Consider the following 16,815-nt stretch of genomic DNA (forward strand, 5'->3'; position numbering starts at 1 on the left):
CTGCTTCTCTTTACAGACTCTGGTTTCCAGGTTGTCCTGAAGAGCTATAGCAGCTCTTGGATGGCAAGTGTAAGAGCTACGCCCCTTACAAGTCTCAGGTGCTACAAGGGGCTCATCTTCCATTAAGGAGGATTAAATGTCAGTGGACATATAGATAAACCAAACCCCAAGATAAACCATCCTGGCCAAAAATCCAAAGGGAGTCTCTGTGGTTGTCTCTCGGGGTTCTGAGACTTAGATCTTAAGTGATGTCAGGTGGGAATAATGATATGCTATTCTCTGAGAAGAGGATGGTGGAAGACCAAAGACCCCTCAGTATCCCTTCATGGCTCCCTTAGGCTGAGACAGAAGAGAGGAAGAGAGCCTTTAGCATCTTGGCTTTTCTTACTGAATGTCCACACATATGAGTGAGGGCTCCTTCTTTCTCCTTGAATCAAGGTTCACCCATCTGTTCCCCAAGCCTCAACTCCAATTTTAGTTCACTTTGAATCTGCCTCTCTTCCTTGGTCACATATATGTATATGGAATTAATTAGGCAAAAAGGTGAGAGTTAATTCAGGCCTTTGGATCTACATATGCAAAGTGTCAAACTCTAAGTGAGATGAAAGAAGATAATATTAGTCCTGGGCTAAAAGTAGCTTCCAAAATTCTATGGAGTAATGAACTCCACTTAGATCAGTGGTTCTCAACCTTCCTAATGCCGCAACCCTATAATACAATTCCTCATGTTGTGGTGAACCCCAGCCATATTATTTTCATTGCTACTATATGAAGTAGCAACAAAAATAATTTTATGGTTGGGTGTCACCACAACATGAGGAACTGTATTAAAGGGTCGCAGCATTAGGAAGGTTAATAATTCATAATTCATACTATACTTCATATAGTAGCAACGAAAATAATTTTATGGTTGGGGGTCATATAGTTTCATTGCTACTATATGAAGTATAGTATGAAGTATGAAAATTATTTTTGTTGCTATTATATGAAATATAGTATGAAGTATGAACTATTTTCATTGCTACCATATGTAAGTATAGTATGAAGTATGAATTATGGTTGGGGTAGCCACAACATGAGGAACTATATTAAAGGGTTGCAGCATTAGGAAGGTCAATAATTCATAATTAATACTATACTTCATATAGTAGCAACAAAAATATTTTTATGGTTGGGGGTCACCACAACATGAGGAACTGTATTAAAGTGTCACAGCCTTAGGAAGGTTGAGAACCACTGATTTAGATCTTCCTTTAGATTTTTCAACATCTATGCAGTTGTGTATATATCCACAACTAAGCAATGTCCAGGCCTATTTTGTGTCCACTGAACCTATACTTCCAGCCAAAACGAGATCACAGACTGATCTACAGGAAATCTACAGGATAAGTCAATAAGGCTGAAAGACAAAATGCATATGTAATTACTAACCATAGGGAGCATTCCTTTGCCATTGAGCAAAGGAATGGAAAATAGAAAACTTCTAACTCTGTTACAACTGAAAATCATTTTTTTTTTTGAAGCACGTAAATCTTTTAAGGTAGAAATTCTCGATTAAATAGAGATCTACAATAAGACTGTTGAAGAGGTCCCTTTAGATTCATCCGGGATGGCCCAGGGTGTAGCATTTAAGCAAAGGACAAGGAAAAAGAGATAGCTGTTCTTTGTAATTATTTCCACTGTGTACTTATCAAATCAATAAAAATAATAATTGTTATTGATGGCAGCCTTACCACTGATTAAACAGGCCAATTTAATTGCTTCTGTGAAGTCACACAACCCTTAAGTGTATATCATGGCGTCAGTAAAGAGCATGCAACTGCCCCCAGCTTCGTGGACAGGATGTGCTTGGCATCGATTTAATTAGAGCTCTTAGATTGCAACTGGTACTCCTTCCTGAGCCTCTCTCAGCTGGAGACTTCCTCTGTTCTTTTCTAAAGCTGCCCTGAGCTGGAACAAAGCATGGTACCCAGCAAGAAGCACTGGGTTGCATCACAGACAGGATTAAAATGCCCATTATGAGGTAAGACTCAAGTCAAGGCAGAAGGAAAAGAAGACAGGCCATAAAAGAAAATGGGCTGCAGGCAGTAAAATATTGATTGAAGAACTGAAAACACTGTAGCATCCACACTCTCTGCCCTACTCTGCACACCCTGAGGTCTACCAACCTCCTGACTTTGTAATCTTCAGCCACCCTGCTTGTCCTGCTGGCTTTCCAGCACAGCACGCTGCTTCCTGCCTTGGGTCTTTGCATTTCCTCTGCCTGAACCCTACCCCCCATACACCTGACTCCCAGCTCATCCTCATCATTTAGATCAACTCAAACATCCTCTCCTTTTTTGACCATCCTAGCTCAAGGAGCTCCTTCTCCCCAAAGAGACACTTTCTATTGCATTTTCTTTGAGTCACTAGTCAATGTTAGAAAGTGTAAGGTTTATTTGTTTACACATTTACTGTCTAACTGCAATTATTAAAATATTAACTATACAAGAGCAGGTACTATTGACCATCTTCACTGCTGCATCCCGAGTGTATGGAACAGGGTCCAGCCTGCTTCCAGCCCATCCCACGTGGTGATATTGGGTAGTATAAAGAACATGTATCAGACAATACGTAATCTTGAAGAATTAATTTAACTTCTCTGAACCTGTTTCTACCTCTATAAGCCGGTTTACAAAAAGGATCTATCTCATGAAGTCATGTTTGGAATTTTTTTAAATATACGCAAAGACCTTTGGATAATTCAACTTGTAGTGAATGCTTAAGTAATGTTGTCATTCTGACTAGTTGTTATTGCTATTATAAATTCTTACCATATACCATGAAAAGTATCAGAGAACAGGGAACTGTCAAGTGTGTACATGACTTTCATAAAAATTCCTAATTTAACACAGTCTGTTCTTTTAAGACACTTACCTACAGACATTCCCTTTCATCACAATAAGATCGTGTAGATGACAAGCTTAACAGCCGAGAACCCAGTCTTCTATATGGACCAGCAAATTTGCACTGTCCTTATCCACATGGTTCTGCCCCCTTTCTGCCATACTCAAGAGTGGCCTTTATAAATAATTTGGTTGGATAAAGCAAAGTTTCCATTGTTAAAAGCTGTGGAAGAGACTCTTAACTCAAACAGTGTTAGGTTGGTGGATGAGGCAAATTGGAGCATGTAAAATTTATTGGACATCATAAAAGGGAAGCAGGGAGAGGGCCGAGGAGATGGGGGGTTCGATTACTGCTGAATTGCTGGCATAATAACCTGCAGCGCATCACAGTACGCCACTGGGGCTGGAAGCACTCTCCCCAGATGATTGCTTTATGTCACCACTGATGCTACCGGCCCATCAACTACGACCCTTGGAGCAGCAAACTCCATCACAGGAAAGCCAGAAATGTAAATTTCAAAATAGACATATAAATATTTGGTGGCCCAGTGTTCCATTAGTAATTTATATTCTTGACTTTGGAATGCAAAAATGTAAATCCTGGGGCTCTTCTGCAGTCAGAAGTCACCCAGGGTTCATGTAATAATCTCTCCGACAAGGACTAAGCTGTGGTTGGCAATAAAAGCTAGGGGGCCCATAAGCTCCCTAACATTCTAGGAGAAAACAAGGGAAAGATACATTCGCAACCTCAGATGGGGGTAGGCAAAAGAGACCGACAGACTAATCAAGCCCATCCCACAAAAATCACAGACTTCCCCGACGCATCAGGGCTGTGAGGACAGAGCTGATTTACTCACGGACAAGCCAGCTTCCCTGCCAGCAGAGTGCTCCAGAGCTCATTCAAAGCTCTGAGGAACATGGCACTTTTTTCTGATTTACCGCTATTTTATTATTACCAGAAATGGACCCAGTCCAGATGCCTACAGTTGTAAACGAGGGTAGGTGGTGTCCTTGATGCTGGCTCTCCTAATGTCCTCCTTAGAGATGAAATCATTAAGAGTTACATCAGATTGAGTTTGATCTAATGTAACAGGGGGGAGAGAAGTGAAAGGGAACATTATGTAAATGCGACAAAGCCAAATGGTACAGCCCCAGGGACTAGAAGTGCAGAAGCATACACTAGCCCTGCCATTCCTGAATGTAGGAGAGGGAGAAAGGAGAACACCGAGGCATGAGGGATTGGGGAATATGTTCTATTCCACCGGCTGAAGACAGAGGTAAACTGAGGTACACTCAGCTGATGAGAACCCAGAGTCTGAACCTACTGATTAACTCCTGGTCTATCTCCTGGACCTTCACACCCGGTTACATTTGTCCCGACTCCTCCCCTCATGACATATTCTGCGGGGATTCAGCCTTCTGGTATCTACTGACACAAAGCCCACCCTTCAGGTTGGATGTGGCTAAGGGAGAAGATACTTTTTAGGAGGTTCATGGACAAATACATGTAAATCCTTTTAGTAGCAATATGCAGTATTAATTTCAATCAATTAATTACACAATGATTGCTTAGGATGAGATAAAGTTAAGTATTTAAGATTTTTAAAAAGTGAATTGATTTTAAGAAAAAAGATAAGGAAATACTATGTAGCAGTATTGATCTCTGTAGGTTGGGAAGTACCATTCTAAAAATACCTTCAGTGGGCTTTTGGAGTGGTTGTTGTCAATTGAAACATTTGACACAAAACTGGTTATTTCTTCACAAGATCTATAGTCATGCAGGGAATCTATGTCTTCATTCAAGAGTATTATGTTTACAATAAAATTTTATTCTACCATAGAAAGGAATGAGATTCTAATATATACAACCACATGGATGCACCTTCCAAACATGATGCTGAGGTAAGCCAGACACACAAGGACAATACTGCGCTTACATGGAGCATCTAGAATAGGCAAATTCATAAGGACAGAAAGAAGAACAGAGGTCACAAGAGGCTAGATGGTGGAGGAATGGGGGGTATCACCTAATAATTATAGGGTCTCTGTTGGAATGATTGAAAAGTTTTGGAAATAGTGGTAACAGCCACACAATACAACGAATGCCATTAATGCTACTGAATTATACACTTAAAATGGTTAAAATGAACATTTTGTTACATATATTTTACCACAATTTTAAAAATTAATGAGATAATATGCCAAAACTCATTGTATACTTTAAAATGGGCAAATTATATGGAATGTGAATTATATCTCAATATAGCTGTTAAAAAAAAACACAAAGAATATTATGTGTATGAAATTAAGAATATTCTTGCTAAGAAAGGATGCTGCATATAGTGATCTGCGGAAATTTTGCTTAACTATGGGAATGTCATTCTATATCACCATCTGATCCATCCTTCCCCCTGAAGAGCCCATAAAGAAAAAGTCATGCCTATTGCATTGAATCTATCTCAGGGGGGTCAGTTAAGAGTTAAAGGTAAGGGCGGCACCTGTGGCTCAACGGAGTAAGGTGCCGGCCCCATATGCCGAAGGTGGCAGGCTCAAACCCAGCCCCGGCCAAAAAAAAAGAGTTGAAGTTAATGAGAAATCTTGATAATATGTCCCTACTGTATCACTGTCACAAAAGAGCTGTCTGGGAAATTCCAGACTCTATTCATTGAATCATCACCCAGAGATTAAAGTTCTCTAAAATCAAAACAAACTTATCTCCTGTTACAAGTCTAGTTTCCAAATTCTAATGCAGGGAATTTGAAAATCAAATTTCAAGTTGTCATCCACTTAGTTTATGTAAAGATACTAGAACATATCTCAAAACTCATCAAAAAATGTTACTTTGGGAACTTTTCCCCAATGTAACCTGGTTCTGTGTACTCTCAATTTATCCCCAACAATAAAAAAAAAAAAATGCTACTTCGTAACAATTATACAATTAGTAATGATCTAATTCATCTGAGGTCTAAGACACTGAGTTGTAAGTGAAGAGGCCATGTAGCATAGTGTCATAGACATGGAATTTAATAGATAGGCCTAAGCTGAAGCCCAGCTTTAACATTCACCTACTAACTTGTACTACTTGGCTACATCTTAGTTTCCTATTCTGGAAAACAGAGCTAATTACCTTTCCTCAAACAGACAGTATAATGTGATGAAAAACACAGTGTTACTGCATACAGCAAATACTCTATAAATAGTAGTTAAATGCATAGTCATAAATAAAGCAACATAGAATCTAAAGAAAGAACAGATGGTGCATAAGAAATCACCAGTGTGTTTCTACCCTGTTTCCCCGAAAATAAGACCTACTCACAGGAAAGATAAGACGTCCCTGAAAATAAGACCTAGTGCATCTTTGGGAGCACACCTTAATATAAGACACTGTCTTATTTTCGGGAAAACAGGGTATCAGCTAACAGGTAATCCTTTCCTGGCAAAGGAGTAGTCCAGGAAATGAGGTGTGAGTCTCCAGATTCTATCATTTTAGGATGAAAGAGCCTAGAAAAATATCTGATTATCTTTGTCATAAAATATAATTATTATTACTATACTACTAATATAAGTACTAATACTGTGCACTTAGCATGTACCAAGCACTTTGATATACACCTTTTTTTATTATTCTGGTTAATCCTCCCAACAACTCTGTGAAATAAGTGCTCTTAGTATCTCATTTTCTAGATCAGTTAATTAAGGTTTTGGAAGGTAACTGGCCTGAGATCACATTGGGATTACAGGTTAATGCCCAGGATTCAAACCCAAAGCAGTTGGCCCTATAAACTTAACAATTATGCCATTATCCATAGTCACTTACAAATCCTGCAGATGATTAATTTACTTTGCCAGTTACCCTGACACCAGGAAAGGGGTCCCTGGAAAGCAAATGTGAACAGTTTTGGTAGCTCCCTGACCACTACCCCTCACCCAAAATGCAAATAATACGTTAGTCATTTGCCTTGAAAATCAGTTTCTTATGAATAAACTAATAAGAACATTTCTAATTTGTTGCTGAATTAATAAGATAAAACCAACACACATCAAAACCCGAAGACAGTTCACCCACGTTAGCCAATGTACAGTAGCCTTGAGGCTCAGTCCAGAAGAGCCTGAAGTGACCGTTCCCCCAACCCACTCCTATGCATAAATACTGGGCTCCACATCAAGCCTTCCAGGTATTTGTTGCAGACATCCAAAACTTCCTGCCCATATAGAAAATAAAGAACACTTTCGGAGAATGGTTTCACAGTTGGAGAAGGGCACAGGTCCCAGAGCACTACAGGGACAGAGGAAGGTAGAAGCTGAGTCCCTTGGGGGTGAGCATGTGAGGAGAAGTAACTGTGTTATCCAGTGGTCAGAGGCGCTTGATGAGAACCACAGAGCCTAATATTGAATGTGAAGTGTCTGGTTGCCTACGCCTGACAGGTGTCACTCGACTTTCAGCCTAGGTGGAAGAGAAAAAATAAAAGCATTGCCCTCAAAGAAAGCACTTTAAACCGTTCAACCTTCCTTTTGGAAATGTGCGATTTCTCCCTAGAAACATGAAAAACGTACAGAGAACAGCTGAAAGATGGAGAAAGACATAAATAGGACCAGATCGGCAATTTCCCTTTTCTGCCTCCTGCAGTATACGCTCAAATACACGGTGCCCCTGTGCAGGCCCCAGAGGTCATAAGGATCAAATATAAATTCTGAAAGTTGAAAAGGGGGAATCCATTTCAAATGACTTAGAGGATAACTGTCACTGGAATTAATATGGTTGGAATGTTTAAAATTGCCACAGGTTCCTTCACTTTTGAAAGGTGTCAGGCCCCTGTCTTGAACATTGAATGTCTGTCTGTGATACTACAATGAAGGGTTGTGCTATCATAGACAGTTCCGGGCTAAGGAAAGCTTATTTAATTTACTGAACCACACAAAAAAAAAAAAATTGGCAAAAATTAATCCCAAAGGTTAAGCATGGGGCTTGATTCTTATCTCTCTCCATTTCCCATAGTACTATCATGTCCCATTAAATTTTCTTTTCTCCAAAGTGCCTGAAAATATGTTTCGTTTTTCAGTATGTAGCTTTCTCTTCAGTACTCAGGTCTCCTCTCCCAAGGAATAAAAACAGACCAGAGATAAGGAATAGAAACTGCAGCTTTCCAATGGGATGAAACTTCTGGAATCCAGGGGAGGAAAATTTGAAATACTGAATTGCCATCAGGGTAGACAATATGGGAAGAAACCAAGGTGACTGAATTCCTTGAAGCTGACACTCCTCCAACTAAAATGGCCATCCTACTTGCAAATGGAAAACACATTTCAATCCGCTTCCTCTCAACATAAAAGGTAAATTTATGCGTTACTGCCAAAAGGGGGAACAAAAGATATATGAACCCAGATTCTCAGATTTCCTTTAGTGTGAATGAAACTTTTCAAATGGAGGTGGTTCCAATGTTTTGGCCTTGCAAGATCACTGTGAATGTATTATGATCAAAGCAAATCCATCGTGATGAGGGAAGAGTTTGAGATGACTGAATATAGCTTTCCATTGTTTTAACTCTAAGGAAGACATCAGAGTGGACAGAAATTTTGTTACTAAAACACAGGAGAACTCCAAATTATAATCTTATGTATCTGATCACCCACCACCAAAGCCAACGTATTATATTTTGCCATGTATAATGAGGACATTTTGTCCAAATTTTTGAGGGAAAAATAAGGATGTGCATTATACATGGGTAATCTAGCAGCTCTGAAGTGTAAGAACCCAGTGGGCCTTCCAGGGCCACCACAGCCTTCCTCCTGGGCTCACTGGGAATATGGGGTTCCAGTCTGGGAGGATCTGGGATCTGGAGCGAGTTAGAGCAGCCTTTGCAGAGTGCCATGATCAGGGGAGGGAATGGTGGCAAGGCTGGCAAGGTAGGCCACAGCCATGTGGGGCAAAGGCCCAGGCCCAAGGCTCAGCTGTGCCTATGTGGGGCAAAGGCCCAGTCCTAGCAGTGACTAGGAGCCCTGTGCAGTCCCAGGGACCTGTATGGATGCCCACAGGCCAAGAGGCCTCAGAAGCTCCCAAACCTGCAGCTACATACATGACCATCTTGGCTGCAACCCCAGACGTGGTAGGGAAGGAGGGGCTCCTGGGAGAAAAGGAAGGTGCAGCCTTCATAGAGCAGGTGCTGCAGGAGAGCGATGCAATCTGCACATTTACCAAGAGAGCACTAGCCCTCCCCAGATGTGTCTCTCCCAGCTGAGAGCCAGCTACTTTCTTAAGGGGTGTATTTCTGAGAATTTGGGCCAAAAACATGAGTGTTCATTATACATGGGAACTATAGGCGAAAAGCCTATATGTCTCTGTGCCCACCTGCCTGAGAGAGAGCAGTGACACCGAACTGCTATTCACGCAACAGGGAACACATTATATATGGCAAAGTATAGTACTCTTTCTTTCAATAGTTACACATTTTCAATAGATACATCTCATCCCTACATACTATTCTTTCATTTGAGTGTATAAGTGTTTACTACATAAAAAGTGCTATGAGAATCCGAGAATGATCAAGATGCCATCCCTGCCTGCACTTATAGTCAAATGGGCGGAGAATCATCGTAAACACGTGAGATGAGTTAAGTAGGAGCTTCAGCAATGTGCTGCAGTAGAACGTCTTATTGACGTTTAAAAGACATTTTCTTTCTTTTTTTTTTCTTTTATTGTTGGGGATTCATTGAGGGTACAATAAGCCAGGTTACACTGATTGCAATTGTTAGGTAAAGTCCCTCTTGCAATCATGTCTTGCCCCCATAAAGTGTGACACACACCAAGGCCCCACCCCCCTCCCTCCGTCCCTCTTTCTGCTTTCCCCCCACATAACCTTAATTGTCACTAATTTTGTCTTTTTTAAAATAAAGTTATCATTATGCAAACTTGGGGAAAAACACCTCAGCAAAAATTATCACCAAATTCAAATGACTCTATTTTTTTAATTGGAGGGCTTTTTCTGTTTTAATTTTACTTTGAATTGCTTTCTGCTATAAACTGATCATTTTCTACAAAAGCATAAAAAAGAGAGAGAGAGAGAGAATGTGATAAAGTGATGATCATATAAAAACCATTTTTTTGAAAGTTCTTTTTGTTGTCTCAGATTATAATAAAAATAAATTAAAACATTTCATTAGAAACAAGTTTGCCTTGGAATCAACTTTCCAGAGAGGAAAAGATAACCTCGGAGGTACATTCCAAAGTAAAGATCAATCATTTGAAGTTTGTGAGGTACCCTTCAAAATGACATTGAACTTCTTTATTCCATTCTGAAAGAGAGTTTATAAACCATTGTGATGGTTAATACTAGATGTCAACTTGACTGGATTGAAAAATGCTTAGGTAGCTAGTGAAGCAGTGTTTCCGGGTGTGTCTGTGAGGGTTTTTCCAGAGGAGACTGACATGTGAATCAGTGGACTGGGAAAGGAAGACCCATCCTCAATGTGAGTGGTCACCATTCAATGCTGCTGGCACAAAGTAGGTGTTAAGAAGGATATTCAGCTTACTCAGCTTCCTCTCTCTCCCTTGCAGAGCATGAGGGCCATTTCACCTCCTGCCCTTAGACATAAGACTGCAAGCTCCTTGGCCTTTGGACTGTGGTACTTGTACCAGCCAATGGCCTTCCACTGGCCTTCCAGAGGCTCTTAGTCCTTTAGCCCCCAACTACAGCTTCATTGTTGGTCAATGAGACTTCATCTTTATAACTGTGTGAGCTGATTATTGCAAATAAATGCACTTCTATACACACAAACACACAAATACACACATACACATACACATGTACTATTGGTTTTGTCCCTCTGGAGAACCCTGCAAAATTCAAATGATAATATATAAAATTCTATAAAAATTATTCTAGTACTTTATGATGAAAATTTGTTAGAGCATATTTGTATATCCTATACAGAAAATAAATACCAGGCATTTAAAGAAGAGAAAATGGCTGGTAGCAAGAGTGTTTCAGTAGCAATAAGGAATAGCACAGGGCCAACTGTGACAACAGAGGGTCACAAATTACCCTGGCCAAGTCTACCTTCCTGGTGAGCTTGCTAAAAAGCATTAATTTGTCATATGATTCTCTTTGGGTAAGGAGCAGGGGAATCTAAAATCCAAGTGCCATGAATTTTGAAACTTGAGAGAGAATCCACAGAGAAGAAGTTAGTATACATTCTCCCCAAGCTAAGAGCTAAGTAGGTTACAGAGAGTAAAGATGATGAGGGCACCAAGACCAAGCAGAGAAAATATAGGTGCCAAAACACATATGCCAGACAGTTCTTTGAGATCAGTTACACTCATCTTTCACATGATAGATAATGAAACTGGGAGGGGGGATGGAACTCATAAATTCCACAGAGTGGCAGAGTCAGAACTTAAATCTGAATAACAGGTGGAGTGCACTTTCTATCACTCCACTATGCCTTCTTTGTTCGGAATCATCCACAAAACAATAAAAAATGCCAGTGTGTAGTCCCAGCTGCTCGGGAGGCTGAGGCAAGAGAATCGCGTAAGCCCAAGAGTTAGAGGTTGCTGTGAGCCTTGTGACGCCACGGCACTCTACCCAAGGGCGGTACAGTGAGACTCTGTCTCTACAAAAAAAAAAAAATGCCAGTGTGAACTTGGTAGCATCAGCAGAACAGATTAGGAGGAGGACACTGGCATAAGTGAATACTTAGTGGTGAAGATTTCAATCACTGAGAACTCAAGCAATTTCTGATTTTAAGTAGTACACATTTAAAGTTCATTTTGTAATTCCATCACCACCATTTTTGTTTCCCATTCATACTTGTCGTTCTCCAACAACTGTTAACATCTATGTACACTGCTTGAACATCATTCTGAATCTCTGGTTTTTTAGTCATGTTTCACCTATAGTGCACATTGCACATCACTGAGTTTAAATGATGGGTTCATCATTCATAAATGTTAGCTACCTTAATAAATACCTTATAAAAATACTTTTGCTTTCCCAAAATTGATTCACTCTTTATCTAGTAACAACCAGTGAATCAATTTTTTTTGAAGAACTGGTGCTTGCTTCCAACATTTCACTTAATATGGTTCAGATGGGGCTGACCCACCTCATAGTAAAAGACACAAGCCTGAGCCAGGCAATTAGTTCAAAGATTAAAATTCCACCCAAATCCAACCAATGATAGTCAGTCTTATAATTTTGTTTGAATTAGAGAGAGCATTCTCTCAGAAGAAGGTGCTAAGTAGGCAAAAATTAATCCATTAGCTACTGTTGACCATCTTTCCAAAAATTGTTTTTTAAAAAAGTGGTTATTTCAGTAGCACATATACTAATATTGGAACAATACATAGAAGATTAGAATAGTCTCTGCATAAGAATTACATGAAAACTCTTGAAGTGTTTCATATTGTTAACAGAAGGGGAAAGATATAGAAAACATATTTAATGAAATAATAGCTGAGAACTTCCCAAGTCTTGGGAGAGATATGGTCATCTACATCTAGGAAGCTCAAAAACCCAAAACTTAATAATGCATTTCAAGGAAATAAAAAAGCAAGAATAAACCAAACTTAAAATTAGCATGATAAAAAAATAAATATTAGAGCAAAAATAAACACAATTGAAACTAGTATATAATATATATAAATTAAATATATAATATATATTTTTATAGATACATAAAATATCAAAAAAACCACTAGCTAGACTGACTAAAAACAGAGTTAACCCAAACAAGTCCTCTACAAAGCACATTATAATTGAAATGTTAAACACAAAGAATGAATTCTATAAACACCCAAAGAAAAGCATCAAGTTACACATAAGGGAGCCCCAATGATACTAAAAGAAAATTTCTCAGCATGATCGTTACCGGCCAGAAGAGAATGGGATGATACATTCAAAGTATTGAAAGAAAAAATATTCTTATCAAGAATATTATACCCAGCAAAGTTATCCTTCAGAAATGAAGGAAAAATAAAATCTTTCACAGATAAGCAAAAACTAAAGGAATTCATCACCACTACATCAGTCTTTAAAAATGATTAAGGGAGTCTTATGTTTGGCAGATATTAGATAATAGCCACTATTGCAAAAATATAAAACTACAAAACTCACTGATAAAGCCAACACACCAAGGAGAAAGTGAATCAAACCTATCACTACAGAAAATCATCCAACTGCAAAAAAAAAAAAAAAGAGAGGAAATAGGAACAATGAAATATACAGCAACAAAGAAACAATCAATGAAATAACAGGAGTAAGTTTTCATCTATCAATTAAATTCCCATTTAAAAGCTATAGGCTGACTGAATTAATAAAAACCTCAACTATACGCTACCTATAAGAAACTCATCTCACCTATAAGACACATATATATTTAAAGTGAAGAATTGAAAACAGCTATTCCATGCAAATGGAAACCAAAATGAGCAAGATTAGCTTTATTTATATTTTGACTTTAAGTCAAAAGCTGTAAGAAAAGACAAAGAAGACTATAATAATTGCAATTTTTTTTTTTGAGACAGACTCTCACTATGTTGGCCTGGGTAGCGTGCCATGACGTCACGGTTCACAACAATCTCAAACACTTGGGCTTAAGTGATTCTCTTGCTTTAGTCTCCCAAATAGCTGGGACTACAGGCACCCACCACAACGTCTGGCTATTTTTGTTGTTGTTGTTGTTGTTGTTGCAGTTGTCATTGTTGTTTTCGCTGGCCTGCGTGGGGTTCTAACCTCCCAGCCTCAGTGTATGTGGCTGGCGCCTGCCCACTGAGCTACAGGAACCTCCAACAATTGCAAATATATATGAACCTAAAACCAGCACATTCAGACATATAAAACAAATATTAGATCTAAAAGTAGAGATAGACCCTAATACAATAATACTGAGGACTGCTCATTCTGAGCACTGGACCAATCATCTAGCCAGAAAGACAACAACAACAACAAAAATGGATTTAAACTTCACCATTGAGCAAATGAATCTAATAGACATTTACACAACATTTCACACACAGTTAAAGAATATGCATTATTTTCATCAGCAAGTGAAATATACTCCAGGATGGCCATATAGTAACACACAAAACAAGACTCAAAAATGTGTAAAAAGTGGGGGACGGAGACAAGATGGCTTGACTGAAGCCAGCTTTCCACACAGGATCCCGTCCAGAAAGAGAGTTAAAGGACAGAAATTTAGCAAGTAACCTGGTTGGATTAGAGCTGCTCCAAGAGAGAAGGTTGAAGAACGCACATCAACGCTGCTGAGGTGAGTTGTGACATCAAGGATACAAACAAAAGGTATGAAATCCATCACCAAGCAGACGGGAGTCCCCTCCCCCATGAGAACAGCTCAGAGTACCCCATAAACAAATGAACAGAGCTCAAAAGTCCTCCCATTATACTCCATGGGAGAGACTCTCTAAAAACAGGACCTACTTCCCCTGCTAGGGTGCCATGGCACTCACCTGCCAGGCATAAAACTGTGTAAAATTGTATATATTCTCTACCTGCAATTCTGAGCTCCCAGTACTCTCCTCCACTCTCACTCTGAGGTCTGGAGGCCAGTCCCCCAGGAGTCCAGATTCTGGGGTGTTTTCTCGAGAGGTGAGGACAGGGCCTGGGCTGCTGCTGGTCACTGTTGATTCTGTGGCACAGGAGTGAGGAGAGGATGGTCAACTGAGAGGGAACCACACAGGAGTGGCGGTGCCCCAAAGCACAAAGCAGCATTCATTTTTGGCAACAATAGGGCTCACCCCTGGATATTCCAGAGTCACACTGCCTGTCTCTCTGGGAAACCAGAGGAGGCTGGGCATCTTCTTAAGTGGCAACCACTGGAGGAACAGATCAGGGACGGAAACACAGGCCCCATGAGTAAAGGGTTTACCTGCCACGATACTGTCCTGGGTGGAGTGTGGGGACTGGAAAACATATGTGCAGAGCCAGCTGATTCCCAGGGCAGAGAAGACCCAGAGGACTGCTTTATTGAGCCTAAAACGCACCCAGCCCCCAGGGGATCATCAGCCTAAACAAAGGAGGGCAGGCAGAGGCTGGAACTGACAGGTAACCATGCTGCAAATACAAACTACAGCTGAGACAGACAGTGACACAGATAGGGCCTGAGGCACAGGTTCTGTGAACTCAAAACAGCTTCTCTTCTGCAGGGGAATTTAGCAGGGACAGACACAAATTCTGCAAAGTTGTTCTGTTCTGTCAGTAACATCAGTCAGGGGCAGGCTGGAATTGAGTGAACAGCCCCAGCCTCCATTAAACACATGAGATTGTCAGGCCTCACTTCCTCTTGCCAGATAGTAGCAGAGAGCAGCAGCCTGGCTGAGGAGACATAGTTCTGCTTGTGATTCAGGCAGGTGCAAACCCCTGGTGTATCTGCTCATTGGAGGCAATTGGGTCACAGCCCTGCAGGGTTATCAGTGACTGGGGGTGACAGAGGTGCAAAGTGGGGAAAAAGGCATCGACCTTCCCAGGCTAATCTATTTGCTGGGTGGGTCCTCCTGACCTCGCTGAGCACCAGAGCAAATCATATTTGAGTTTTCAGCAGACCACTGCGATCTAGTTGCCAGAGACCTTTTAAACTCTCCCACCTGAGACAGGTGCTGACTGAAACAATTGATTTGGACTAAGCCAATCACCCAAGGACTATCCAAGTGTTGCCCTGGGTGTGTGGTAGTAGGAAGGTTTGATTTTACTTTTCCAATTGTTGCCTGTGGGGGGGGGTGGGGTGACTTAATTGTTGGTATTTATCCACAGCTGAGACTTCAATCCAGAGTAACTGTTTCACTAGGTTCGGACAGAGACCATCTGAAAACAAGACAGAGCCACTTAGCCCCACCACACCAAGCAGGTCCCCAGTTTCTCAGGCCGTAGCACTGTATGGGTCCTCGGCGAAGCTCCAGGGGAAGAGGTACAGACACTAGTCCCAGCTTTTGGGCAAAGGGTTGGTTAATCACTACTCCTGGAGCCCAGAACCCAACCTGTTCTTATCCACTCTTCTAGTCAAAGGGTATAAAATAATCATGGGGCGGAATCAGCGGAAAAACTCTGGTAACATGAATAACCAGAGTAGCTCAAACCCCCCAAGGAAAGATATGGCAGATGTAACTGAAGATCCCATTCAAAAACAGATGGCTGAGATGTCAGAAATCGAATTCAGAATTTGGATTGCAAATAAGATTAACAGAATGGAGGAAAAGTTGGAATTAAAAACTTGAGGAGCAATTCAAAATTTGGAATTAGAAATTTGAGGAGCAATTCAAAAGTTGTCTCAAGAATTCAATAAATTTAAATACAAAACCACCAAATATTTTAAAACATTGAAGCAAGAATTTGCAGCCCTCAAAGATCTGAAAAATACAGTAGAAACCCTTAGTAACAGAGTGGAGCAAGCATAAGAAAGGATTTCTGACATTGAAGAAAAATCTTTTGAACACTCCCAAACTCTCAAGGAGGAAGAGAAATGGAGACCAAAAACAGATCATTCTCTCAGAGAGCTCTAGGATAATTCAAAGAAGGCTAATATCCAACTCACTGGAATCCCCGAAAGTGATCAAGTGGCTTTGCAAGTCACAGAGGTTCTTCTCCATGAAATTATGAAAGAGAACTTCCTAGACATGCCAAGAGATTCTGAAATTCAGATAGCAGACAGTTTCAGAATCCCAGCATGACTCAACCCAAATAAGACATCCCCCAGGCACATCATAATTAACTTCACCAAACTTAATATGAAGGAGAAAATTCTGAAAGCAGCCAGTCATAAGAAAATGGTAACCTACAAAGGGAAGAATATTAGAATGACTGCATATCTCTTTGCTGAAACTTTTCAAGCCAGAAGAGGGTGGTCATCGACTTTTAATCTCCTAAAACAAAATAACTTTCAACCCCGGATCCTGTATTCAGCTAAACTGAGTTTCATTTATGAT

At 40.3% G+C, this 16,815-nt stretch overlaps 1 protein-coding gene and 1 non-coding gene across 2 annotated transcripts in view; one reads left to right on the forward strand and one right to left on the reverse strand.

Annotated features, from left to right (window-relative positions):
• The window catches only part of LRMDA (leucine rich melanocyte differentiation associated), a 777,564-nt gene that overhangs the window by 280,291 nt on the left and 480,458 nt on the right, over positions 1-16,815 (reverse strand). The gene's annotated exons all lie outside the window — the stretch shown is intronic.
• Positions 12,183-12,289, forward strand: LOC128582783 (U6 spliceosomal RNA). Its single transcript, XR_008379227.1, has one exon. It is a non-coding gene; the product is annotated as a U6 spliceosomal RNA (small nuclear RNA).

The sequence above is a fragment of the Nycticebus coucang genome, chromosome 3 (assembly GCF_027406575.1).
Source record: "Nycticebus coucang isolate mNycCou1 chromosome 3, mNycCou1.pri, whole genome shotgun sequence".
Classification (NCBI taxonomy): domain Eukaryota; kingdom Metazoa; phylum Chordata; class Mammalia; order Primates; family Lorisidae; genus Nycticebus; species Nycticebus coucang.